General features: G+C 38.9%; 1 protein-coding gene and 1 long non-coding RNA gene across 8 annotated transcripts in view; one reads left to right on the forward strand and one right to left on the reverse strand.

Annotated features, from left to right (window-relative positions):
- The window catches only part of ANKRD11 (ankyrin repeat domain containing 11), a 185,137-nt gene that overhangs the window by 25,006 nt on the left and 133,100 nt on the right, over nt 1-27,031 (forward strand). The window lies entirely within an intron of this gene.
- LOC310711699 lies at nt 6,820-26,116 on the reverse strand. The gene is made up of 4 exons (XR_014528600.1): nt 22,603-26,116; nt 18,393-22,236; nt 11,213-18,349; nt 6,820-10,995 (listed from the first exon to the last, which is right to left on the reverse strand). It is a non-coding gene; the product is annotated as an uncharacterized lncRNA (long non-coding RNA).

The following is a 27,031-nucleotide window of genomic DNA, read 5'->3' on the forward strand; positions in this document are numbered from 1 at the left end:
TAGGTGTGCATTCTTCCCTTCCAGTATTGAATACCCAATAAGTAACAGTGCTAATTTCCACCTGCCACTGATGAATCATAAGGGCTTATTTGCCCAGAGTGATGATTTTGTTGGTATATAGAAATTAAGAATGTTTTCAAATTCTTGGAAAGCTTACTGAGTACTTGCATATTCTTGAGTTGGGGCAAAGTGCAAGACTGTCCAGTGAATTGGATGTGTGGTACTTGATTTGCAGAATTCTTCATGGCCAAGCTATTGCAGAATCTGTGACCAACAATATGATGGCTGTGTGTTAGTGCTGGGATTTCTGTGAAAGAATATGTTCTAATGAAGCTGGAGTTGTGGCAGTTTTATGTTCTTTGGTGACATCTATGCAGTTATTTCCACGCAATGTTAGTGTCTGAAGTGTATATAGGCTTCTCCTTAGCATTCTTTCTTGTAATAAAAATTGGGTCATGTGTAAATTAATGGAAAGTGGAATAATAAAAAAATGCAGCGCAGCCAAATCACTGTATACCACACGTATACCACACTAATGAATATGCTCTGTGTATGTATTATTTTCTTGTTGAAAAGCATTTAGGCTTCCAATGTTTATGTACTGTTGAGTTTCTTGAAGAAGCATGATAATCCGGTGCCTTTCTTTAGCACAGAATTCTAGTGTAAACTGGCAGCTGGTTAAACTCTCAATACTCACATTTTTCATTACAGAAATTGACAGATCAAGACTTTTGAGCAGAAGTGAGATTGTGATGGTGGTTTTGGAAGTAGTATTTCACAGAGTTCATAATGAATATGTAGGTGTCTAGGGAAGCTTTTAACATTGTAAGCTTTAAGCTGCTTGTCTTAGCCTTGCCTTACTCCTCCTTTATTCACTCCCCTCCCCTTGCTTCTCAGAAAGCAGTCATTTCTTCCTGACGCCTGTTGTTCACCTTTCAGGCTGGTCATTTCCTTGTTTCTTTTACCACCTGTTGATTTCCCATCTGTGTTTAGTCTTATCTTTGGTTCTTCTCTTCAGTGCTCCTTCTGCCTCTGTGGTGGTTTCGTTCATTTTTGCTGCCTTTTAAGCCATTAGTTCCTTTTACAGTATTTGCAGTCCTTTTCCTTGGTAGAGCATCTTTCCAAGGTAAAAGTGACTGCTTTTAGTCACTGTAAAAATAATAAATATGGAGGAGTGTGTGTAAACTAAACAAAAACATAAATGCATTTACTATCCTTATCTAAGGATGGTGCATGTGTCTGTGGTATGACATAGCAGTTATATTCAGGGGGAAGACTGATGTCCTATGAAGGCATGGAATGCAGCAACTGTCCCAATGCTAAACAGGAATTGTCTGAATGGAAAATTGTTGGGGGCGTCTCATGTACAGTCTCCTGAGTTTCGTGGAAGAAAAACCGAGTGGACCATAATGTGCTTCTCACAAAACATTTATTGTTATATATTCTCATAACATATGGACACACAAAAGTGGCTCATGAGGCCTTGGTGATGTTGTTGTTTCCAGATGTAAACTTGTTTCCTCCTTGTCCTTTACTATTACATAAGCTATTGAGGAGAGCGTGGACATGGTGCACGAGCACTTTATTGCTCCGAGGCAGATCAAATGACAATTTTTGGAAGAGATGTTCAGTCATATAGTCAGGGGGAGACAGCCTGTAAATAGTTATATGGAGTGGTATGTGTGTCTGATGAACAGGTATGAGAAGGGAAAGTCCAAATGGCCTTTGGTTGGTTGAAATATTGAGGAACTCAAATTGATTCCTTCCGCTAAATTAACAGTCACTGCATTGGTGTTACAGTGTTACTGCATTGGATCTATTTTTGATGTGAAATTCCTTCTATGGTATAATCCTGTTCTTCTTTAGAACTAAGTCCCACCGAGTTAGAAGGGTTTACTCCACAGTAAATGTGTTTAGCATTGCAGCCTTAGTTTTCTGGTCCACAAATGTCATTCTCTGTTACATAGACCCCTCAAATGCTTGATGCAATAAGATGTTGCTAAGTTTGGAATGTAAATTATGTGAAAATGGCTCTTAAATTTTGCTTGCTGAATGCCAGATGAAGTGACAGCCATTTCTGTCATTATTACATGAATATATTCAGGTTGCTGAGTTCATTAAGAAACACTGTGCAGTCCTTCATTCAATGTGTGTATAAATAAAGGAATTTTTGAATTGAAATTTGATTTTAAAGGGCCCATCTAACACTGCCAGTACTGGAATTAGGATCAGCACCAGCACCCATAATTGTGTTGCTTATAAGAAACACAGGTAGATATGTTATTTCTGATGTCTAGGGATGAAGTGAACTTAGAAAAGAACTGGATAAAATAATTCTAAATATGGCCATTCACATATTGCTGTAGGCTTATTTCTTGCATTTCATCTTTTTATGATGATGAAAAGGCATAAACCTTGCATACTGTGCTTTCCAAGCTGAGCACACCACAGAGGATGACTTGATTAAAATCATATGTGACAAGTTAACATTTTAATGACTAATGCTGCTATGGATCTTGGGAGTGGATCAGCTAATTTTAGTTTCTCTCTCCAGAGGCAGAGCTAGAAAATGGAAGAGTCATTTGGGGCCACTATTCCCAATCCTGCATGGTGGAACAATCAGAGTTGCATTTCCTTTTTCTGCAGCATTCTTTTCCTACCTTCTTTCAAATAGCAAAATGATGGGTGGGACTGTTATGTTTTCAGCCTAGAGGGGAAGCTGCCCATTACCTCTGTGTTGCAAATTTAACGCTCAGTCAACCTATCCATTGGTAGTTCGTAGTTTCAGATCAGTGATAGGGAATCTTTGGTCCATGAGCCTAATTGGCCCTCCAGGACTTCTCATTTGTCCCACAAGGCTGTTTTGGCCAAGCCACACTCACCTACCCTACATATAATGACATGTATGATGTATGACAGATAACAGACCAGGTCTCAGCCAGTCGGTGTTTGTCACCATCAGTGATCACCTCACATGATTGCCAATTGTTGCCTAATTACATAGAATTGCGGGGGGGGGGGGAGAGGTGAGGTTTGGCTACATCAAATGATCTGTGCCATAGGAGAGGGGCCACTATGTCCAAAAGATAAAAGGAAGAAAAGAAACCAGGGAGAGGAGGAGGAGAAAAGCATGAAAAAGAAAGGGGCCTGTCTTCCAGCAGTGCGACACTTGGAGGCAGAATGCAGAGGCCAGCTGAGCTAGAACCTGAAACTGAGGCGGAGGCGGAGGAGGAGGAGGAGGAGGAGAAGAAGAAGAAGAAGAAGACAAACAAGTGCCTGGTTGGAAAGAAGCAAAAGCAACCATATATTCCTAGGGCATAGGCGAGTGACTGGCACATCCGTGAACCATTTATAGGGGGAAAGGGAAATGTATGGCTCCATGGTTCGTAAGCATACTCACTAACCCACATAGGATAAGTTTTGTTTGCAGCTAACAGGTGGATTCTTCGTTACTACCAGTGTAAGTAAGTATGGGATCCTTTGATATTTACCCCAGTGAGCCCTATTGAGACAGATGAGAACAAACTTTTGTGAAATAAGACTTGGAAGCTTTGGGACACTTTAGTTGGCATAGGTCTCCTCAACATGACTACACCTGCATTTCAGATCCCATTGGCTTTTGCTTAATCTTGTGTGGTTAGGTTAACATGGTAATTGTTCAAAGTTATTTAACCATTCTGCTTATTCTCTGGCAGTGATAAACTTATTACTGCAGTCTTGCAAGAAGTAGACTTGCTCTTTGTGTTGTACAAAGAGAATAAAATCCATTTGTTGTACTTAGTCTTTTTTTTTTTACCTCATTCTTGCAGTCTTGCCAATATCCTGTATTTGTTTTTCACAGGAAAGCTTTTAACTTTTCCTTAATGCAAGTTGAGTTGTGATAGCTTCTGCTTGTTTTAATGTTTTGCTGTTGTAACACAAGGCAAATATGCTCAGGCACTAAAGCTAATTTTTCAGTTAGTGAAAATGTTACTTTTCTCTACTTTTTGGAATGTTACTTTGAATTAGATCAAGGGTTTTGTTGGACTTTGTTGATGCTCAGTTTGAAGTGAGAGTGAATTTTAGAACACAAAGCACTGTGCCAAGACTATGCATTACAGGAGAAGATGAGCAGTGACAGGGAAACTTGGCTGCCATTACTGGCCTCTTCAATGAAGAGTCCCTGATAAGTTTTCAAGGTACTCCAGGGCTGCCTGAATGCAGTTTGGAAATCAGCAATTTAAATTTAGTGTAATGTGATGGTTATTCTAGTGGGTTGCCACCTTACTCAAACCAAATTGAGGCCAGTGCGCCATTTTCTAATTTATATCTTCTTAATAAACACTGAAAGCTTGATATTTTTCTTACGTGATATGAAGCTGTATGAGTGTTTGCAGAGGATTGTGCTTGAGCAGATGCTTATTGGTAAATAATATACTTCTGACAAAACCAGTGGGTGGGTGGTGTTGTATAGATTTATAAATTTATCCACGGAAATCAAGGTGCTGAAAGTTTGCTGACCCCTGCATTAGTGGTAACAAAATGTTGATTGCTTTTACAACTCTTGGAGCAGCTTTGGATGGAAGGGGATTAGTATATTTAGGTAGAGGATTTTAGTGTAAACTTTTAAAAAGTAACATCTGGAATGTTTGCTTTTTGTTCAGACATTTTCAAATTGAAATCCAAATCAGAAATGTTTTAAATAAAAGTTGCTTCCAAATTTAATTTTTATTTGCTGCATCATTACTTTGTGCTGCTTTGGTGGCTTCCTCACTGGAATGCAGCTCCACTGCAGTAAAGGAAGCTGTGATTTATATACGTTATGCCTTTTGTTGCTGTTTCAATAACTACATCATCATGTTTTGTCTGAAAACACTATACAACACCGAGAATGCTCTTACGCATGTTTGAGGCCAAGCAACAGGATTAAAAACAGAGCATTGATGGAAAAGTAGGGCACCGAGTTGAGTGTAATGAGAACCTGGAATTCTGGCAACATGTTCACAGAGTGCTGTAAAATAATGTAATATGGCTGGAACTATTTTCCATTCACACCCAAAGGTCTTTAGGGAATCTTAGTAGAATTAGTAAGCACAATGTGTTTGGCTTCAGTTAAGATATTGGCTTTTTGGTAATACTTGATCACTTAGCTTTTGATTGAAGGTAAAACTGAAGTGGTTATTTTACAAAGGCAGTTTGCAAACTTTTCTGCCTAGGAGTCAGGTGCTTGTACAGGGCCATCTTAAGCATATCTGGCGCTGTGGTGCAAAGATTCCTCCGGCAACCCCCCCCCCCCTTTCCCAGAGATGTTGACCTTTTCCTAACCCTCTGCAGGGATCGCTCTCCTCCCGCGGAGGCTTGGGAAGGAAGGTACACGCCCGTCAGCCATATGGTTGATGGGGCACAGCTGGAGGGCATGCAGGGAAAGGAGAGGCCGCTGCTAGCGCAGCTCCCCCACTCACTGGAGCGCCACTTAGAGGCCAGCACCCTGGCGCAATGCTCCAGTAAGCCCAATAGGAAAGATGGCTCTGTGCTTGTAGTCACCCTGTACACATGCACACAGGGGCAGAGGTACTCACCCTTCAGGTGATTTGTGCAGATTAACTGATGAGTGGACATATTGTCCCCTTTCTCATCATGATCAGTCTGATGATGGAGGGAGCAGTTAACATCTTCATCAGGTGCTGGGTGGGCAGAAAGTTGAAACTTCTATGTCCACCACAGTTTGTGTCTGCTTTAACTTTTTAAATTTTTGCTGCCACCAGCATAGTAGTGGGGAGGCTATGGGGCTGAGTACAGCCACTGGGTTGTTCACCCCTGCTCTGAACTGGAGCAGAACTTTGACTTTCAACCATATATGGGCACTGTTACACTGTTACATCTAATACTGAAATGTTACAAGGCTAAATAAATATTCAGAATGATCAGCTTTAGAATCGTGGGAAAACTCAGAGTGTTGCATTCCAGCTCACTTAGTAATTCAGTAGTGAGTTATCTTCAGTGGGGTGCAGGACCTGAGTTGGAGAATGTAAACTTGGGAGAAGATAGCAAGAGGTGCATGGGTTGTACAACTCTGGTAGAACCTGGCCTTTCAATTGTTGTCTGATTAAAAGACTAGGAACCTTCGCCTGTTTGTCCCAAGCGTCTTGCTTTTGAGACTCCAGTTTTCTTGCACAGAATTTCTAGTCTCTTTATACCAGCATGGTGCTTGGACAGGTAGAAATTTTTTAATGGAAAACTTTCCCAGGGCTTTATTTTTCCATCTAAAATTTTCTTAAGTTTATTAGTAACAGTGAATGTATGACAATTGCATACAAAATTAAGCAACCCTGCAGTTTCAAAGTTGTAATTAATGTTTTTCAGGTGATTATCACTAGCAAGTATGTGAGCCAGCTTATCGTGCATAATTGTTAACATTGTTAACATTTATTACTGTCAACAGTTTTCAGTACATTCTCCCCTTAAATGTAAACAATTCAAGTAAAGTGCATGCTATTGTCTTTAACTTTTTATGAGTATCCCAATTAAAACACATTAATTGTGCTTCAATTTCCCCCTTGAGTATTTGTATTGGGACAAAAAATGCTAAACACAAGTAAAATAAACATGCTAAATGATATAAACTAAAGGTTTTCCCATGCTGATTACCTTATGCAAATTGACCAAATTAACCTCATTCATAGGGGGAAATCTGAAAATTTTTCTAATTCAAAACCTTTCAGAAACTAAATCTGAGAAGCAATGAATAACCTGGTAGTTTTTATTGGTATTTCTAACATGTGCTAATTGTGTATGCAAATCTTTAAGCTTCATAATTTTGTTCTTTATCTATAAGCAGGTCATTTTGTCATGAAGCTTACTTGTGCCTTGGAGTGATGCAACTTGGCTCTGACAACAGAATAGAAGGCTCAAGCACTTCAGAATGAAAATATCAGGCTAATGACACATGTACATTGAAATGTATCTGGAGTGTATGTAAGCTGTCCATGACGTGTACTACTGTAGAATGTCTTACTATGAATATGCAGCAGTGTAGAGCAGTTAACAAAGCAGAGCACAAGCTGTTTGCATGCAAAATTGTCTAGATATCATTAGTAAATCTTACCAAAGAGCTAACAATGTAAACAACTGCTTTTGGGACAGCTCAGTGAGAAGGCAAAACATGGGCATGTACTAGTAAAGGGAGGTGTACATTTCCCACCAACCATGTGGTTCCCTTATTGAAACTGTAAGAATGGAATCTTTTTCAAAACTGCAGGACCTCTACATCAGCTGAGAGATCCTGGTCCAGCAGGCTTCACTTAGCATCTAGCTGTAGCCATTTCATCAGAATGCAGCAATAGAAGGGCTGCATGATTGGCTATACTGAGAGACAACCTCCTTCAGTCTCCATTTGTCTTTCAGCTGTTTCCCTCCAAGCTCCTCACTATAAGAACCACATGACAACCTAGAAATGGATGTCTCAGTCCCCTCCCACCGTCTTTTTCACTTTGTGCTGCATCTTTCAGATCTAAGCCTAGAGACTGTGTTGTTATATTATCTTCTGTAAGCTGTTCTGGGAGCCTCTTCAGTTGAAGAGTAAGGTAAAATGATGTAAATAAATAAAATTGGAGAGAGAGCGGTTAAAATCTGTAGTAGAAAACGCTTTATTGCAGTTCACTCAGTATTGACTTGCAACAGATTTTATGTTAAGTCCATTTTTTAAAAAACTGAAAACACTAGAGCTACATAGAGCTCACCTATTCTAAGTGATTTGGAATGGTTTGGTCATTTTGACAAGTTAAAAAGAATGGGTAAGACCATGTGTTCTTTTCTTTTTTGTCTCAAATTTATTCAGATCAGTTTGTGGCTCCGTCCTTTTCTTTTCCAGCTGCAATGTAATGCTAGCTTTTATAAATCCCCTCAGGTCCACACCCGGATCTGTAATATAGCTAGTACACAGATGCATTGTTTTGAGGTCCTGCATTCCACAAAGATCAAAGAGTCACTGGACCACATCCACTGAACATCTGAAGCTGTTACAACCCTCTACAGCCCTTCCGGATCCAGGTGCTTCACAATTACTAGGTTAAAGGCAACAAGAGCTGTTGCTTCTAGGCTTTTTTGTTTAATTCTGACTACTTTGATTTGCTACAGCTGGTGAAACAGATTTGGTTCAGGCATGTATGATGGTAGTTCATTTCATGCTCAGAATTGTAATTATGTTCATTCCTTTCAAGCTCACAGCTGTAAAAAAAAATATTCTATTATGCTTTACATAAAACTTGCATGGTGTGGGAAACGTTACCAAAATTTACTAGCAACTATAAACTTTTTAATTCTACCACAGTTCCTTGTTTACCTGCCTACTTTTCTTCACGTATAGCTGCTGTAATGTTACTTTTAACTAAAGGCGTGAAGGAGACCATTCCATAATGAAATGTAAGCTGTTTTAACTTGCCCAGCTGTCATTGACATCTGCCTATGCAGCTTGACTATACCATCAGCCTCCATACTTTACTGCCTATTCATTATCTCCAAATCTTTTTGAGACTGTTGAAGGTACAGCCAGTTGCTTTACGTGTGACTATAATACATTTGATCTACACTGCACACTATTTTAGTTTTCTTCTGCTAGTGGGTTGGTTCCAAGCAATAACCAGCAAAGATTCCATCTGTGATGTAGTTTTAGGGAAAGCACACAAACATTCCTAAACCACCCCTGGAGATTTTGCCCAATTTAAAAATTCTTGACACCATAGTAAGATGTTCTTAACAAAGTAAATTGGAAATGTGTGTGTGAGAAAGATCATGAGGTTTATGGAGGATAATACTAAAGTAGTTTGAACTCCAAGGGAAGTATTGATTCATAAAAGGGAAAGGCACTTTAAAAAGGATTAAAGCAAATTGAAGTGTGTTGTGAAATCTGCATTGCTTATAGACCATACTGGTTGTGAGTCTTGGAAGACGTGCTCCCTGTCTTGTAGCCTTTTTTTCACCTGGCCTAGGAGGACAGGGCCCTGACTGACTCCAGTTACAAAGCCTGCTGAATAGACTCTTGGGCTGGGGTATTGTTTGGGAAGAAGGTTTGTAGCTGTAGCTGTTGCTTTTTTGTATCTTTATTTTATACCATGTTGTGATTTATGTAGAAATTGTTCAGTTTGGTTGTGTATATTTTAATGCTTTTATCAATGTTTATGACTATTTTTTGTTATAGTTATGTATGTTTTCATTGTATAAGCTGCCTTGGGCATGGTTTGAGCTGTGGATAGGCAGAATAGAAATAAAATTATGTATCTCTAAAGCTTGAAGCCTGACATCTTGATTTTAAAGTTCTACATTAGTTGGTTATACACATTCTACAGGTTGTAGAAGTTGTATGGCTTGTGCAGCAGTGTCAATATGGAACTGTTAAGCTCTTTGACCTCATCCTCTGAACATTGTTTTAAACAACTTTCAGAACCATCTTGGCATGTCTGGTTAGTTGGGATCCTTATTCTGAAGCACAAGAATGAAATGTGAGCCCCCGTTGGATAACAGTTCTTTGTGTCAGCATCTTAATACAAGTTTTAGTACCCCATAGACTTAGTATTTTTACATGCATGTTGTGTCCTTGTGCTAAGAAGCTTTATTTTGTTAATGGTTAAATAGTTAAGGCCAGAGGAGAGACGCCAGTGTTGTATTAAACTTTCCACATTGACTTGTCTACTGAGGAACCCCTCATCTGCCATGGACCTGTGTATGATACAGAGGATTCTGGAGCATGCTTTAGGGCAAACATTCAGTTTTCTTGAGCACTAGTCAGTCCTGTCAGCTTGCAGTAGCTAGATGCATTATCCAGAACATACCTTATATTTCCAAGCAGATTACAGGTTAAGATCGATAGTAATTTTCAGGCCATCTCTCAAGAAGCTTGTCTGTCATACTCTGAACTTTTAGTTGAAGAGGTCTTGGTATGCTTCCATGGCATTCCGGGTTTCCCAGACCACAAGTTTAAAAGCTACTGGAAAATGATGTTGGGCTTACTGAGAATTCTGAGTTCCTTATGATCTTTAAATTCACCTGCAGGTACAGCACAGGGGAGTTAATACAAATTGAAGAACTTGGTCAGTTTGCAATACTTTCGTGTAGCTTAAGTATATTGAAGCAGGTTACTTGGATTATAGGCTTATTATTTAAAAAGTTGTTGCAATGATGCCTCCTAGCATGTTTTGAAAAATAGAGTAGATTGATCTTAAATCAGGTTTTCTGTATTGTAACTTACACAGTACTCAAACAACAATGTATACTAATTGGTTACCAAAACAATAACAACATATTGTCTCACAACTAAACAAAGCCTTTATAAATTGCTTGCAAACATAATAAAAAAAATTCTGAGCACCCTGTTAGGAGGCCAACATTCTTTATAGACCGAGGAAGAATTGCAATCAGACCTGCACCAGCAGTTGGTCCTTGAAGAGGCTGAGGAAAAGATTTACCATCATTGCTCTCTCTGACATTTGCCTTTTGGTGCTGTTTGCCTCTAGAGGACAGATATGGGCTCCAGCTTTATGTCATTTATCCCTCCTCTCTGAACTGAATTTAAGTCAGGTACCTTGGAGTGCAGCAAGACTAGGATCAGAAACTTTATTGTTAGTTAACTTTTTGTTTTGGTTTGTATTTATGTAATTATGCCTAGATTATGTGGTTTTTTTTGGGAGGGGGTAATACGTAATTCATTCTCAATCAAATATTTTCCAAATCATTTATTTTTGCTATTTTGAATTTCTGACATTTTCTGTATTTTGTATATTTGTATTTCCAATGTTCTCTATTTTGATGTTTTGAATGTTTGCAGTAAGGCACTTTGGGCATAGCTTGTTGTGGAATAGCAGCATGTAGTAAAATCAATCAATTGATCAAGAGTTGGGAATTAGGGGTTCTGAGCTCAGTACTACTATTAGTTTAGTTCCATTACGGAATGCAGATATGTCTAGGTCCTGATCAGAAATCTTATCTTGTTGCATGTGTGAGAAAACAGGTTGATTTACCCTACTGTTTCGGGAAGCTTTTAATGTTTGATGTATTATAGTATTTTAATATTCTTTTGGAAGCCGCCCAGAGTGGCTGGGGAAGCCCAGCCAGATGGGCAGGGTATAAATAATTTATTTATTTTATAATAATTTATTATAATTTATAATTTATAATAATTATTTTATAATAATTTATTTATTTTATAATAAATTATTATTATTATTATTATTTATTATACTTGTTAGACATTCTCAGTGGAGAAAAAGAAAATGGTTAACATCTTCCTGTTGCGACTTTTAAAGAGGGATCTTCAGATAGAACCTTCATTTAAAATGTTATGCTGTACCCCAGCTTTCAGAATTTGTACGTTTCAGATTTAAAAAAAAAATCAATAACCCCTCGATGTTTTTTTGGACACGTGAGTGCTTACTTGTGTGCATGCACATACTCCACTCTGGTGATTAACCTATTCCCAAAGCTGGAATTACAATCTGGTTCGCTGAAGTACTTTTTGGGATTGTCGTAGGAAGGTTAACACATGGCTTTAGAGGAAACTATCAAAGTTTAGATTGGCTCCTTTCGCAGCAGCTCCTATTTGCTTTTTCAAATCTATAAAGAGACTTTAGGTGGACTTCAGTTTTGCTTCAGTATTCAGTTTTGCATCTGGGGCAAAGGTTCTACTTTGCTCTTGTCCACTTTATGTATTGTTTAACTTTGATAATCAAACTACAATTCATTTCTAGGCATTTTGAATGTGATATGCCGTTTCTGGGGGGCTCTTGTAAGATTTCGTGGGGCCATCCAAGTTTCTGTGAGATCTTATGTGAGCATCCTAGCCTCCAAGAGACTGCATGCCAAATGGGCTTTTCCCTACAAGCAAGGCGGAGGGCTTAATAGCTCTTTCTGAACGGGGTCTGCCTGGGTTACCTGACACTAAAAGTTTTTAAGATCTCCACCTTGCTTGGGCAAGACCCACTTGGTGCATGGGTTCTGGGAGTATTCCCCCTTACCCACTACCTGCGGGAGTGTCTTCAAGATTTTAGGTATTATATGGAACCCCTGCATAACATGTGGTAATTTTGAAACTGGCTATAGTTGTTTAAGGTAGCTTGCTCAGCCCCAGTTCAACAGTCAGAGATAACCTTTGGAGACTGGAAATCCCAGTGTGTTCCGTTTTTGATCCAAACAGCTGTAATAAATAAAAGATTGTGTGTTATCTAAGCTCTACAGAAGCATTGCTGGTCTAGTGTGCTGCATTTTATGCAGATCATGTTAACAGCAGTCTGACTTCACGGGAGCTTGGCATTGTGACTGAACTATAGTTGGATAGCATTTTGAGGGCTTCTGTTCTTGGTCAAAATATGCTATTATGTGGGGAAAGCTTCAGTTTGTTGTGGTGCCATCCACTTGGTAAAAATGAAGTCTCAGACTTAAAACGCTTCAGTGCTATGAATGAAATGCTTTAGTTGGTGCTTTTTGCTACAAGCAGCTTTCAAAAAAGAACCTCTGTCATCATCACATCTTAAACATGTTTATGAAAGGAGTATAAGTATGGAAGAAAATTTTAAAAAATTATGAAGGGCAAAGAAAAAAATGTGTTAATTGAAAAACACTTGTGAAGCATTGTGCAGCCTTTTCTTTCCTCTGAGTAACTTAAAAAAAATTCTAGCCTGAAATAGGGAAGACTTAGATTATGCTTTTCACATTGACTGTCTTGGTGCTAAGGAAGGCAAAACGCAAATTTAATCCTTTCTTGTGTCAATTCTTAAAATGTCCCCCTCTTTTTTAAAAGAAACCAACATTGTTCAGTGGTTAGATTTGTTTAGAAGATCTGTTCTGAAGATCAACTATGAAGTCATTGGCGGGCTGCATTTGAACATCACCTTAAACGATAGTTTAGTCTGTAAATTTTAGTGAGATATGAAAGATCTAGGTTCCTTCAGGGCTTTTACATTAACCCACCCCCCATTTCTGTTGTTAGTTTCAAACAAGCTAACTTCAATTTATGATTTATTGAAGTCGTTTAAGCTAACCATAGTTAGTGCTAATTGCAGTTTAGGGTCCAGTTGACTTGGTAAGTTTTGGTTAACCAAGAGGTTGAAGCTTCCAAACTTCTAGCCACATGGGAGAAGTGGTGGGTGGGAAGAGTAGAATTCCAGGAGGAGGCTAGAAGTGGCCACATCTTTCTAAACCATTGTTTGGTGTAATATCTGAACATACCAACTATGTCTCAGGTTAAGTTACAGTGTGCTTATGAGCAATGTATTGTTGACAGTTGTCTAGCTGAGAGTCCAACAGTTTTTGGCACCTCATCACCTAGAACTTTCTACCCTAAATGGTCATAAGAAGAACTTGTAACTAATAATTTGTACCTGTGTTTTCTTCTTTCCTCCTTTCCCAATCATTTGTCTGTTAGTTGTGTCTAGTATGATAAATGAAAGTTGTAATTCAGCAACATTTCATAGGCACCAGGTTGCGGAAGGCTGCTCTATTCCTTAAACTAGATTTCCAGATACGAAGCAATTTATAAGATTCTCTTCATAATTTATGCACATATATAAGTGAAGATTTGAGTGCGGTTAAGCTTCATTTATTCTATAAGTAAGGCTTTTCTTCTAAGTGTAGAGAGAGTGTAGTCTTAACTCTTGAGCTCTTTTTAAATTTGATATTAGGAAAACTGATCTGTATATGATTCTGATTTCTACAGCTGAATTCAGCTGGTTAATTACAGATACAACCCTTTATGGTTTGAAAGCAAAATATTTGAAGGACTGCCTCCTGCCACATAAATCTGCATGCCCCCAGTATAGTATGTATATGAGGACTTATGACTGGGTTGCCTTGATTGCGGCATTCTGACTCTGTAATTCAGTCACCCTCCCTACTGATGGTTTTTAGGTGAGAAATAAAAACTTTTTATTCTGCAAGCACTTTAGCCTGCTTTAAATTATTGCTTTAAATTTCATCACTGACTTTGATTTAATTCTTCCTGTTTTTCATTTTTGTATTGTGCTATTTCGATTCTGTTTGCCAATTTGTGGGTCACACTGAGGATAGAAAGGTGGAGTATGACTAAATTAAAGTGCTCAAAGAGTGAGGCAAGTTGCCTTGTCAATTCTTATAGCTATAGTGTTCTGCGGGTCTTGCATAAAATGATTGACAAGAGGATGCTAAGAGATCAGCCACTTTGGGTACTGGTGAAAATTGAGAAGTAGTTTGGTGCTTACCATAGCAGCAAAGTTCTGACAATGAGAGCAATATTTGGGGGAGTGGAGGGTTCAGCATAGTTTGTTCAGATGGCTTCTCATACTTCTACTTAATACTGCTAATACTTCACATTTATATATGGCACATTTCAAGAGTTCAAAATGCTGTACATACATATTTTAGTAATTCTTAGAACAGCCTTGTGAGGTATTCCAGTGTTATTCCTACATAGCAGGTGAAAGACTGAGGCTGAGAGAAGACTGCTTGAGGCCTCCAAAGTTTCTAACTTCTTATTCCCACTCCTGCCTACTATGTCACACTGCCTCAAATGCTAATTTGTCTGACACAGATTAACATTCAGTTTAGGGAGGGGAATGAAAAATGTGTGGATAACAGCAGAGGTTGTCTGCATTTGATCCAGGTGGACATGTCAGAAAGCTAATATACACATACAAATTGGATCCAAATAATGCTGGTAGTTGAGTGGATGAAAAGACTTAACCTTTCTGTATCCATGGCATTTGCATCACGGACTGTTGAGTAGACAGAATGGTGTTAGATTCTAAGCAAAATGCTCTCAAAATTGGAAGTCTTAAATATGAGACAAGTTATACAACAGAATCAGGCTGATAGGCATTATCTGTATAGACTCCCTTGAGGACAAGTTGGATGAGGTCATATGAAAGACATACATGGTGGCAGTTTGCCAGCTGAGGTTCTGTTCATTCCAATTAAATGTTTTGATTGAGGCAGTCAGAAGAATTGCCTTTGTTTGCTTTTGGGCTTCTAAAATCTTGCAGTGCCCTTTTAGCTTTGTATTTCTGATGTTGCATCTGAACTGTCATGTTGAGGCATATTCCTCTAGTTAACCAGAAAGTAATTGATTATGCTGTTCTTTAGGGGTCAGGCTTTAATGTTAAAAACAGAAGCTGAAGTAGTCTTGGTCCTGAGGATGTTGGGCATTTCATGTTTAAGGGTTAGGGTAGTCTTCTTCTGTCCAGGAAGCCTGACTTTGGGAATTTTTCCACAGTGGTGATACAGCTGTTTAAAAAGGCAGAACAGACTTTGAATTCTCAAAAGTCAACAAGAGCAGTGACTTCAAAGTGCTATAGCTCAAAGAACATAACACTATTTATATGTTTAAATGTTTGAACAGAGTTCAGTTTTTGCAATGATGTGTCTCTCATAAAAAAAAATCCTTACTCATCACTTATTTCAGGTCAGTAGTTCAAATATATAGTGGTATTCTCCTCTCTGATGAAAGTTATATTCTGAGAGGCTGGGGCTTGAGTTACCTCTTCCTGTTAGTACCTGGTGATTTTCTGCCTCTGCAGAAACAGAAAACCATTTTAAGTTGCAAGTGGAGCCGTTTTCTACAACCATAGCCTGGTTTTTCAGCTAAGTTCATGATTAAGCCCTTTGTTCCATATTGTAATATTGTAGTTTGATTCATTCCATAACTAATATGGCATGGAAATTAGTTGAGAAGAATTTTGATTGTATGTGCCAGTCAGTTACTTTCCTTTGAATGAAACTAGCATGCATGCTTGTCCTAAATGCATTGCAGAAATTCCAATGACTTTCAGCTGAATTTTTCATACAGTGAACTCTCCTCCAGAGGTTTTCAAGCAGAGGACTGGTTGGTCTTCTATTAGTAGTAGAGTTGGACTAGATTATGTCCCTTCTGTTTTTTGTTATTTAATGATCACAGACTAAATGATAGTGACTGTGGATGCTATAATGGTTTTACTAGGGCTGTGCATGTGCACAGTAACTTAGAAAAATCACATTTTTTGTATGTGTACTGAATTCAGCATCCTGAGAACTCCAGCTTTTATGTTAAAAGAAATGTAGCATATATGCCTGTGAATGTAGGCTAGATATTTGCAGGTCATGTCTTTTGAAATCTTTGATGCATGAAATGTGTTTGTGGCTCATTTTGATTTCCAATCATCAGTGGCCAGGGCTTCTGCATGCTGTATAGCTCTCTGCCTACTTCCAGGGCTAGCAAAAGTAGAATAAATTAGGCAAAATTAGCAAATGTGTTCAAATTTAATTTGTGTAGTTTTTGCAAGTTGAAGAATATTTACTCTTGCATTACCTCTTTAAAGAGTGCATGAACTTGCTGGAGCTTTTGTTTTGTATTTATATCTGTTTGTAAAATCATTTTAATAGTGCACTGTCTGGGAGACAGCAGCTTTTGTTAAAGAGAAGTTACGTTACTTAAGTGCACTTGTTATATAGCACCTTGTAAGTATAAAATCGAGTTTTAGGAAAGCTTTGGATATCTTTGGAGGTGCCTGTCTGTGTTACTGAGGCAGTTCTTGGCATGTTTTGCACACACTGGAATTTAATTTCTGTGGCAATTGAATAAAAGTGTGTTCATATTTGGTAAGCCTCCTTGCACCTGTCTAATCTGCTTTGCAGCCAGGACATTAACAGAACTGCCTGTCATTCAGATAACAGTGTTGTCCTATGTAGTGAGTTTGGATTGCAGGAAGAGAAAAGTATGGTTCAGGAATGGGCTAAACTAAGGTATACCTCAGTGCTCTCAACTTGAGAATGCAGTGGATGGAAATAAATTGTTGAAGGACTCAGGTTTCACATAGGTAAAACAACAACATAAGTTCTCATTTTACTGTGGCCCACTTTATTTAACATATTTGTTAGTGATATATAGATGTCCCAAGGGTTGGGCAGATTTTGTACATGTAAAATGTGAAGACAAAAGAACCAGGTCACAACTGAATCCTTACAACAGGCAACTAAATATGGTTGTGAGCCACAATGACTATGCTCTATCTGCATTAGGTGCAGTGTGCATCTGAATACCAGCAGTTGGAAATCACAAGCGTGAAGCACTGGAGAGTGATCTTGTTTTCAGGTCCTGCTTACATGCTTCCCAGAGACATCTGGTTGGCCACTGCAAGAACAGGATGCTGGACTAGGTGTGTCTTTGGTCTGATCCTGCAGGCTTCCTCTTATGGAAGGTACCACTGTATATTCAAAATGCCTAGTCCATTGGTACACTTAAAGCTTCAGACCCATTGCAAGCACTTAGAATATGGCCTTCTTGTAAAGGGATTGTTCTACACTTTGTTTCACATTCCTGTCCAGGAGTCTTGAATAAAGGAAAATGTTATATCTCCATGGAGCATAAGGGGAAGAGATTTTCTTGCTGTCAGCAAAAGCCAGGGCAGTAAATCAATCTTCTTTCTCTCAGAGGACAAAGAGACAGGCTAAGTTGCATCCTTGGTGGTCTGGCTGGGGCAGTGTTTATTAGTTAGCCACATGTTATGTTTAGAAGCATTACCTTTCCCCATTATAACAAGCCAGACTTGCCTGCTGTTCTTAGAACTATTTGTTGCATTCTGATGGTTAACTTCAGCAAACAGAAGGTTGGCTTACTTACCATGACATGATGTGTCTAGATTATGTTAAACTGAAGGTTAACGTTTAGATGATGTTTGGGATGGTGTGACAGAAGTGGGATTGCATCATTATCTGGTAGCTAAGGGAGAATCCTTTGAAGGTTATAGATAAGGACAAAGCTTAAGGTAGGATAGGGTTATGTGATTAAAAATTACATGTGGTTGAAGCTCGTAAATTACTAGGATCCATATAATAAATTACAGAATCCTATATACTGCTTTAAATAACAATATTTAATTAAAATGGATCTGCAGAGTGGTAGGGCCCACTTTGAGTGCTGTAATTCAAGTTAATGTCAGAGGTTGGAGGCTTTGTAAAATAAATCCAGGGCTGCCAAACCATGAGTGCTTAAAGGCAATGCTTATTTTTGCACTAGCTTTGCCTATTTTGGGTGTATATGCTCTTCTAACAGTGGCAAAAGCCATTCTGTATGCCCCTGCTTTGAAGCTTTTTGTGGAGAGGTTGTTATACTTATGCCAGACTTTTTTCTTTGCATGTAAACAATTTTGAAGTAACTAGGACTGTGTCTAAGAACTTAGCTTTTAATGTTTGTGTTCATCTGCATATTGCTGGTATATAAATAGAGAATTTGAAAATTGAAATTGTGACTGGATTATTTTCTGCTGGCTAGTTCATCAATCCTTTAATAGTCTCTCCTGTTAAAAACAAAACAAAACGAAAGCCCCACAGTCTTAGCTAAATTACATCCATGCTGAAAAATCTCGGTGCTATTTCCCTGTCATACATTTTCCTTTAGATTAACTGTTAATTCTTTTTACCTAGCCGAAACTGTGTCTGTTGGCACCTTAACAGATATATTGTTGCATAGAGACCACTTTGTCAGGTGCATGATTACAACATTTCTGACTCACTCTTGCAACATTTCTCGCTGCCTGATCCCAGACCCATATATATGTTCTGCCAACTGAGGATAACACATGAATTTGACAAAGTGGATTGTAATCTCCTCCTCAGTACTTTGCTAAATGAATTAATTTAGACTGGCCATCTTTCCTTAAAAAAATCTTATACAAAACATTCTAAAATTAAATGAAAAAATACAGAATTTATAATGTTTTAAAAACATTATATATGAAGTATATGGTTCATTTTTCCAATAATCAATATATATAATCCATCTTGTCTTCCCTATCCATCTGCCCCAGCCAATATTTTAAATTAGAAAAAAACCGATTTTGCACCTGCCATACAATATCATTAATAACTCCACATTTGGTAGTGACTAGAGTGCTGCATTTAGATGGGAGACAGTGGTTCAAATCTCTTGTTAAACCCCCAGGCTAGTTACCACTTTACCAATCTAACCAATCTACCAATCTAACTTTCCTCAATGGCTACTAAGAGGATATTGGTGGGGGAGCGGTATATCACCCGAGCTCTTTAGAGGAAGGAGGAATAAAAAATTAATACAATTTCATAATGTTTGAAATTAATTTCTGAGTTGCTGCTAAATGTGCTACTAATGTTCTACTAATATCTTACCAGTGCAGTTATCACTGATCTGCCCCTGTTTGCATTGTTTAGCGTCTTTCTGGAAATCTCTGTTCAGTGATCTGGATATAATGAATGTAGCTTCTAGCAGAGCATAGGAAATTTATAAAATGCTGCCCGATAGTTAAAAAGTTAACAGTTGCAGGTTTCAAAGTTTGTTTTTTATGATAAAATATATGTTCTGCTGAACAAAAGCACTTTGTATCTGATATCTTAGTGCTATTAATGGAACCAAATGCCTGGACCAGGGTCCACAATGCTATGCAGTGATTTATCAGCAAGCATTGCTTAAGACATTTGTTAGATAATTCCTCACTAGTTTAGAGATTGCTAGGTGCCCTCTTTGGCCTGCCTTTGAGATGTCATATATTTGTGTGTTTCCACTGAAACCTGTTTTCAGTAATCTCTTCATTAGTAAAGGGGTGTTCTGCAGGTGGATAGTGGGAACCCAAATGAGTCCAAGGAGGTGGATGCTTGAGTCATGCAGTTCTATGGAGAAAGAAAACTGACTAACCACTGGGGGCTTTGCATTTCCTCTGCTTTAGAACCCCAACAGCAGAGAGGCTCCTCAACTGGAAGTTAAACTAAAGGGAGAGAAACAGAAACATTTTCCCCTGTAAAGATGGCTTGCAATAACAATATTAAAAAGCAAAACAAGTTGAACAAATATTATTAGATAAAATTATACATTGAGGGAAAGCAGTAAAATCAAGAAAAAGTTTGAAAGCATATAAGTCTTTAAAGTCTGCTTAAAGGCCATTGGGCAAGTGTGCACAGATGGAGCTTTCCAAGGAGGGAATTTGTAGGACCACAACTACAAATGTCCAGTCCCTGATTCACATAAACTAAATTGACAGAGAACAGGGCATCTGGGGAGGTTTATATGGATGTAGGTCAGGGGATAACTAATGTGGTGCCCTCCAGATGTTGTTGGAGTTCCATTCCCAGCAGCCTCAACCAGCACGACCAGTGTCCAGGGATCATGGGAATTACAATCCTTCATATAAGGTGGCCATAAGCTGTTCAGCACTTTAAAGGTTGGTACTAGCTCTGAAAATGAATGGCTGACCAGTGCAACATATTCAGAGTAGGTACATGATGTTAAAGTCACCTAGCTCTCACAGGGATTGTGGCAGCTGAATTTTGCACCAGCAGGCTGTCTTTGAAAGACAGTCTTACAGTGTCTCGTCTGGATGTAACCAGAATGTGTACAACTGGCCAGGTTCTTTCCCTACTTAGCTTACCTATAAATAGCCTTTATTTGCTTAATAATATTTATACCCTGCCTTTCTATTTAAAAACATTCAAGGTGGCCCACAGCACATTTTTTAAAAATAGTAATACAATAAGACAAAATAAGTTAAAATACAGGAGTACATCAGATAAATTTCCAAGAGTTTAATGAAGTGCATTCAATTCATCAGGCCAAAGGCCTGCTGGAAAAGGAAAGTCTTAAGAAATAGTGGTGGTAGAAGCATCGGAGGAGGGACAATATGAGCCTTTTTTGGTAGAGGGTTCCAAAGTCTGGACATAATCACAGAGAAGGTTTTCCTTCTGTTACTGCCTGCTACACGTCCACCATTGGAGCAGAGCCTTCCTGGAAAATGTGATGAGTGAGTAGGCTCATATGGGAGTGGGTGGTGCTTTAGTCTAAACCACTGAGCCTCTTGGGCTTGCTGCATGGAAGGTCGGCAGTTTGAATACGCGCAATGGGGTGAGGTCCCGTTGCTCGGTTCTAGTTTCTGCCAACCTAGCAGTTTGAAAGCAAACTAGTGGAAGTAGATAAATAGGTAGTTCTGTGGTGGGAAGATAAATGACACTTCCGTGCGCTCTGCCTTCCATCACAGTCCCATTGAGCCAGAAGCTGGTTAGTCATGACCTGGAAAGCTGTCTGTGGACAAAAGCTGACTCCCTTGGCCTGAAGTGAGATGAGTGCCGCAACCCCATAGTCACCTTTGACTTGACTTAACCATCCAGGAGTTCTTCACCTTTTTTATGGGGGGAAACAGTGCTTGTTGGAAATTAAAAGGTGATAATAAACACTTTGAATTGAGCCAGATATAGACAAGAAGCCATTGGAATTGTTGTAAAATAAGCAGTGTCATATGTTCTGGTAAGCACTTAAATTGCAGCTACCAAGTTAATCCTCTCCCCCTCAAAATACGCCATCTGATTTCTTATGCAAGAAAGAAGCCTAGCAGTATATTTTAACAGCCTGCTATAGGGGGATCTTGCATATAATTTCTTTGGTAGTTAAAACCATTGCAGGAAGAGGGCAGCTGTCACTGCCTCTCGATGATATGTGACTGAAGTGGGTTTAACCAGAGTTGGCTGCATTGAGCCAGGAAATGTTGGGGTGAGGGAGAGAGGAGATCTTTTCCCTGCTTTTTCAGGGAGTACACTGAATTCCCACATTCTTAATGGTTGAAGCATTGTATTCTAAGTGGTGTAGATTCAGAAATGGAGAAATAAGGGATTGGAGGGACAGAGGAGAATGTTAATTTATGTAACCTGGTTTACTGCTCCAGGATTGAGGCTCTTCCACAGAATAGAAACAAACCTCCTGCTCAGCCAAGGATTAGATCTTGTTGGCTGATAAAAATAGAGCAGTTTATGATGTCAGTGTCAGTCTTTCTCATCCGGCTGGGTTTCCTGAGCAGATCTGAAACACAGCCTTTCGTGAATCAGTCTCTGTATATGTGGTTCATCCTTCGCCATCTTAAAAAATTGAAAAAAGGAGAAATGTGGCATCATTGCCATTGTTTGCACATTATTTTTAAGACAGCTTTGTAAAGGTGTCTGCACTTCCTTTTCGGTCCTCGAATTAAGGGTGTTGTTGAAAGTGTAAATAAATGGGTCAGTTTTTTCAGGATTAGAAATTACTCCTAAAAAACCTGAAGCCTGGATCTTAAAGTTGCTGAATATGTAGCCCTTGACTACAAAGGCCCACTCTTGCAACTACAGAGCTCTTCAAAGTCTCACTGTAGTGAGAAGGTGGTCCAACTGAAGTGGATCTTAGTCAAGTGAAATGACTATACATACAAAGAATTGATTCAATAACTTGGATATGGGGGGAAAAATGCAGAAAGGTTTTATCAAATAAAGGGCTTACTGTATTTTTCGCTCTATAACACGCACTAGACCATAACACGCACATAGTTTTTAGAGGAGGAAAACAAGAAAAAAAATATTCTAAACAAAATAGTGGATATATGATTTTTGTGGTTCATGCTGTGGCCACAGACATGTGATCTGACAGTGAGTTTGGAGTAGCCCAACGCAAAAATCCTGAGGATCCATGTGGATCCATGCTTTGTAACCACGGAGGAAGGAAGGAAGGGGAACCATGGATCCTCTGCTCACGACTGCAGCAAATCCCCCCCCCCGCCACCCGCAGGCATTCGCTCCATAACACGCACAGATATTTCCTCTTACTTTCTAGGAGGAAAAAAGTGAGTGTTATGGTGCAAAAAATACGGTAAGTTGATTTGGAAGGGTTGGGTTGTCAATCCTGTTTTGGATAGCAGTCAAGCTTAGAAACAAACCTATCCAGCTACTGAAAAATCACCATTCCATTATAGCAAAAGACCCACATTCTTGAGGATAAATTAGGATTGCCTTTCTATTATTACTGTTAATAATATTAATATTATTGTAAATTGTGGTATTAAATGGGGAGGAAATCTAAGAAAGCCGTATATGTACCGCAAATGAGATAGCAGTTTCAGATAGAAAAATAGAAGTTGGTTTTCACCTCTTGATAGTTCAGTTTTAATAATCGGTACAATAACTGTTTCCTTATGCACCCATTAATTGTTTTTTAGAGCACATTAATGCACACTTAGAAGTGCAGGTTTTTTTTTACGTGGAGGACTTACTTTCAATCCAGTAGGGTGTTTGTGTTACTGCAATTTTTATGTTACAGGGGAATTTGGAATTCTGTACTAAAAACTTTGCAATTATTCAAATTTTGCTAGGAGGTAGTTTATGTAACATGTGGAAATATTTCCATATTTATAGTTATCCAGGCATTTTGTGTTTGGTTTGCACAGCTTGTGGAGTTTTGAGTTCATGTTTTTGACCAGTGACTGTGGAAAGGGAAACAAATCAGTCATTTCTGTGTTAGTATACATTCCCTTCAAATGTAAACCAATAATGGAGGTGGGGGAGTGTAGAATCTTATACCTTAAATGCCAAAATTTCAGTCAAGTGTTTACAACATTTCTCAGGGTGGTTGGTCTAATGAAAAGATTTGGCTTTCCCTTACAGTGGTATCTCAGGTTACATACGCTTCAGGTTACAGACTCCGCTAACCCAGAAATATTACCTCAGGTTAAGAACTTTGCTTCAGGATGAGAACAGAAATTGTGCAGTGGCGGCACAGCAGCAGCAGGAGGCCCCATTAGCTAAAGTGGTACTTCAGGTTAAGAACCGTTTCAGGTTAAGAACGGACCTCCGGAACGAATTAAGTACATAACCAGAGGTACCACTGTACTCTAAATATAGCTTATAAGAAAGGTGGGCAGATAGACTGTCTTCTGTTGTGACATGAAACTTCCTGAACACACCTTTGGTAAGAACTGTGGTATCCAGAAGTCAACTTAGACAAGCCTGAGTTGTAGCTGAAGTGGGGTAATCTATTTTTTTCTCATATTCTAAGCAAGCTGTGAACTGACCTTGCATCCTCTTCTATGGACATGGAACTTCACAGCAGAGTAGTTCATACGTGTCTTGGTTATTATTGCTACACTGCAGCCTGCTCACCCCCTCCTCCATCATAACTAACTCTCAGAGAATTCTCAGGCTTCTTAAAAAAAAAAAAAAAGACCAGAGATGGTTTTGGAAACAGGAAGCCACAATGAAAACGTGCCTTTAGCATAAAATGAGCTCCAAAGGCTCTGGCAGCCAGCACTTCAGCTGATTGAAGAGCCACGTTAACTTTGTTGAATGGAGCCCTTGTGTTCTCCCACTTAAAATTTTCAAATAGTGCAGTTGGTTCAAGAGGCAGATGGAGACTCCCCCCATCCCCTGAAATATAAAGTGCTTAGTTCCAGTTCAGTCTAAAGGAGTGAGAGACAAGTGGTGCGGCCACTGTGTGTTGCTCTGTCCTGTCAGACATAGCTGCATAGCTGCTGCAGAGGTTATGTAGCATTTTCTTTATAAGAAGATTTGTTTGTTTGTGCCTAGACTAGAGGCAAACCAACTACATTCCAGCAAAGCAAGAGTCATTTCACTGTAGGAATGCTGCCTTTTGTTATGCACAAGTGAAAGAGCCTTAAAAGAGGTGGCTGCCCTCACTTCCATTGTTTCTCTTTCTTTTCTAAGGGCTGTTTTCTAGTCCCAGTGCTTTTGGATGCTCAGCTGCAATTCTTTGTGCTTCTCTTTCAGTGCTGCCTTCTTGTCCTTTTGATCTCCACATCCCAGTTTGTATTTTCTTCTGTCTTCTTTCCTGCTCCCTATTTCCCCTTTTATTAAAGTAGGAGATAGTCAGCTCTAAGGTTGAACAATACGCAGGTTGAAAAGGCTTTGAAGCTGAATTGCATTATTTACTTATAGGTTCCCCCAATCTGCAGATTAAACAAAATGACATTTTACCCTCATGAAGGCAATAACACTTCTATTTTTGCTTGAAAGTGCTTTCCCAGACCAGACAATCAATTAAAAACTGATGCTGTGATTTACATAAAGTTCACTGAAATTGATACAGATGATGTGTTTGCTTAAAAATGCCTTTGCTTACATTCTATCAACCTAGCAGATTTTTTACTCCAAGAAAGTTTTCCTTGGAATCTAATTAATGTGGCTAGCTACAATATAATTGGTTTAATGCCTTGAAATTTTTCTGGTTGTATGGTAAAATTTAGGTTGTAGTTCTCCTATGAGCATTAGTTTTATTAAAATTGTAATAGACAAGATGGCTAGTTAGCTTTTCATCTGGATTATTTTAATACCAATGCAAATAATTTCTGAAGAAGTCAAGTGTGTGCAGTTATACTTTTCATGTTGGTGACACATTTTTTGGACATGCATCATTTCGCGACACAGTAATTCAGTTTTACTAGCAAACTGGAGGTTAAACAAACTCCTATCCAACCCTGGGAGGAGCGTGGGGAACGTTCATGCATCACACCTACACGCTGCAGCTGACAAACTAACGTGTCACAACACAGTTTGGAAAGCTCTGGTTAAAGCAATAGTCAGAGGTGCCAGCACTATATTTGTATTGCTGAAGCATCCATACTATACTACATTGTACCATGGTGGTTAACTCTGTACAAAATTAGGAAATTGTGCCTCCTGCTCTGAAGCTTTGAAAAATTTAATTGGTGAGTCAGATGGTCAGGAAATTAATAGACTGCAGTAGTGGCAAGGAACTTGTCATGATTTATAGATAATTAATGCTGAGTTAAGTGGTAGGGAAAGTACATAAGTCATTGTGGAGGTGTTGGAGGATGATTATGGGGAAGTAGTAGCAAAATTTCAGAAGGGAATGGATAATAGGGACTTGGGTATAGGAGATCTTCAGAGTACAGTAGTACCTTGGTTCTCAAATTTAATCCGTTACAGAAGTCTGGTCCAAAACCAAAGCATTCCAAACCAAGGTGTGCTTTCCCATAGAAAGTAATGCAAAACGGATTAATCCGTTCCAGACTTTTATAAACAACCCCTAAAATAGCAATTTAACATGAATTTTACTATCTTTGATTCATAACATTGATTCATAAAATGAAAGCAATAAACAATGTACTGTACTATAAAATAAATAAAATAGTATTGTAGATGATAAAAAATAAAATTATTATTTTTTCTTTCCTGCACTGATGATAGACATTTTTTAGATGGGGGGGGGGGCTTTTATCCATTTCTGCAGTCACTCACTCACTCAATCAAATCAATCAATCAATCAATCAATCAGTAGCTGAACTGGGATCCACACAGTCACAAAAACAAATTAACTGAAAAAGCCTCAAAATAAATAGCAAAAACAAAAGCACCAAATATAAGCTCCAAATAACACCTTAGAACATTGCAATCAGAAACAGAAGGCTTGAATTACAATGGGGGCAGGGACTCAAATTAGCAGCGCAACGGGAAACACAGGGGGGAAGCATGTTCGGCTTCTGAAAAAAAAGTTCAAAAATCAGAACACCTGGTTTTGCAGCATTCGGGTTCCAAGTTGTTTATGAACTAAGCTGTTCAAAAACTGAGGTACTACTGTATAATGCAAACCAACTTCTTGTGTTGAGACCGCAGCTTTGGTGGAAAGTTGTATTGACTACACTTCCAACTTTTCATCTGTGCAATGTCTACACATCATTTCAAAGCAACTGACACAGAATCTGGCTTAAAAGAACCTGCTTCAGAACTCTTCACCACCACCACCCAGGGTCAGCCCTCTGTAGAGTTGATTTCTATGTGCAGAATGACTTAATTTTACTGTAGTTATTTCTTTGCCTAGCTGTGTGTACATACACATTGGAAGGTTAGCAGTTTGAATCCGCGTTACATGGTGAGCTCCTGTTGCTCTGTCCCAGCTTCTGCCAACCTAGCAGTTCGAAAGCACACCAGTGCAAGTAGTTAATTAGGTCTCGCTGCAGCGGGAAGGTAAATGACATTTCCGTGCACTCTGGCTTCTGTCACGGTGTTCTGTTATGCCAGAAGCTGCTCACATGACCCGGAGAGCTGTCTGTGGACAAACACCAGCTCCCTCCGCCTGAAATCAAGATGAGTGCTGAACCTTTAGTCGCCTTTGAGTTGACTTAACCATCCAGGGGTCCTTTACCTTTTTTTTTACCCTCTTACATACACATAACTTATGCAATACTTGCTCTCCTCTGTTTTGGCCTTGGTTTGCATCAGCATGTCTGTTCTAACTAAATTTGGTATATATGTGTGTCTGTGTGAA

This window comes from Podarcis liolepis (assembly GCF_965112155.1).
Source record: "Podarcis liolepis genome assembly, chromosome: 7".
NCBI classification, from domain to species: domain Eukaryota; kingdom Metazoa; phylum Chordata; class Lepidosauria; order Squamata; family Lacertidae; genus Podarcis; species Podarcis liolepis.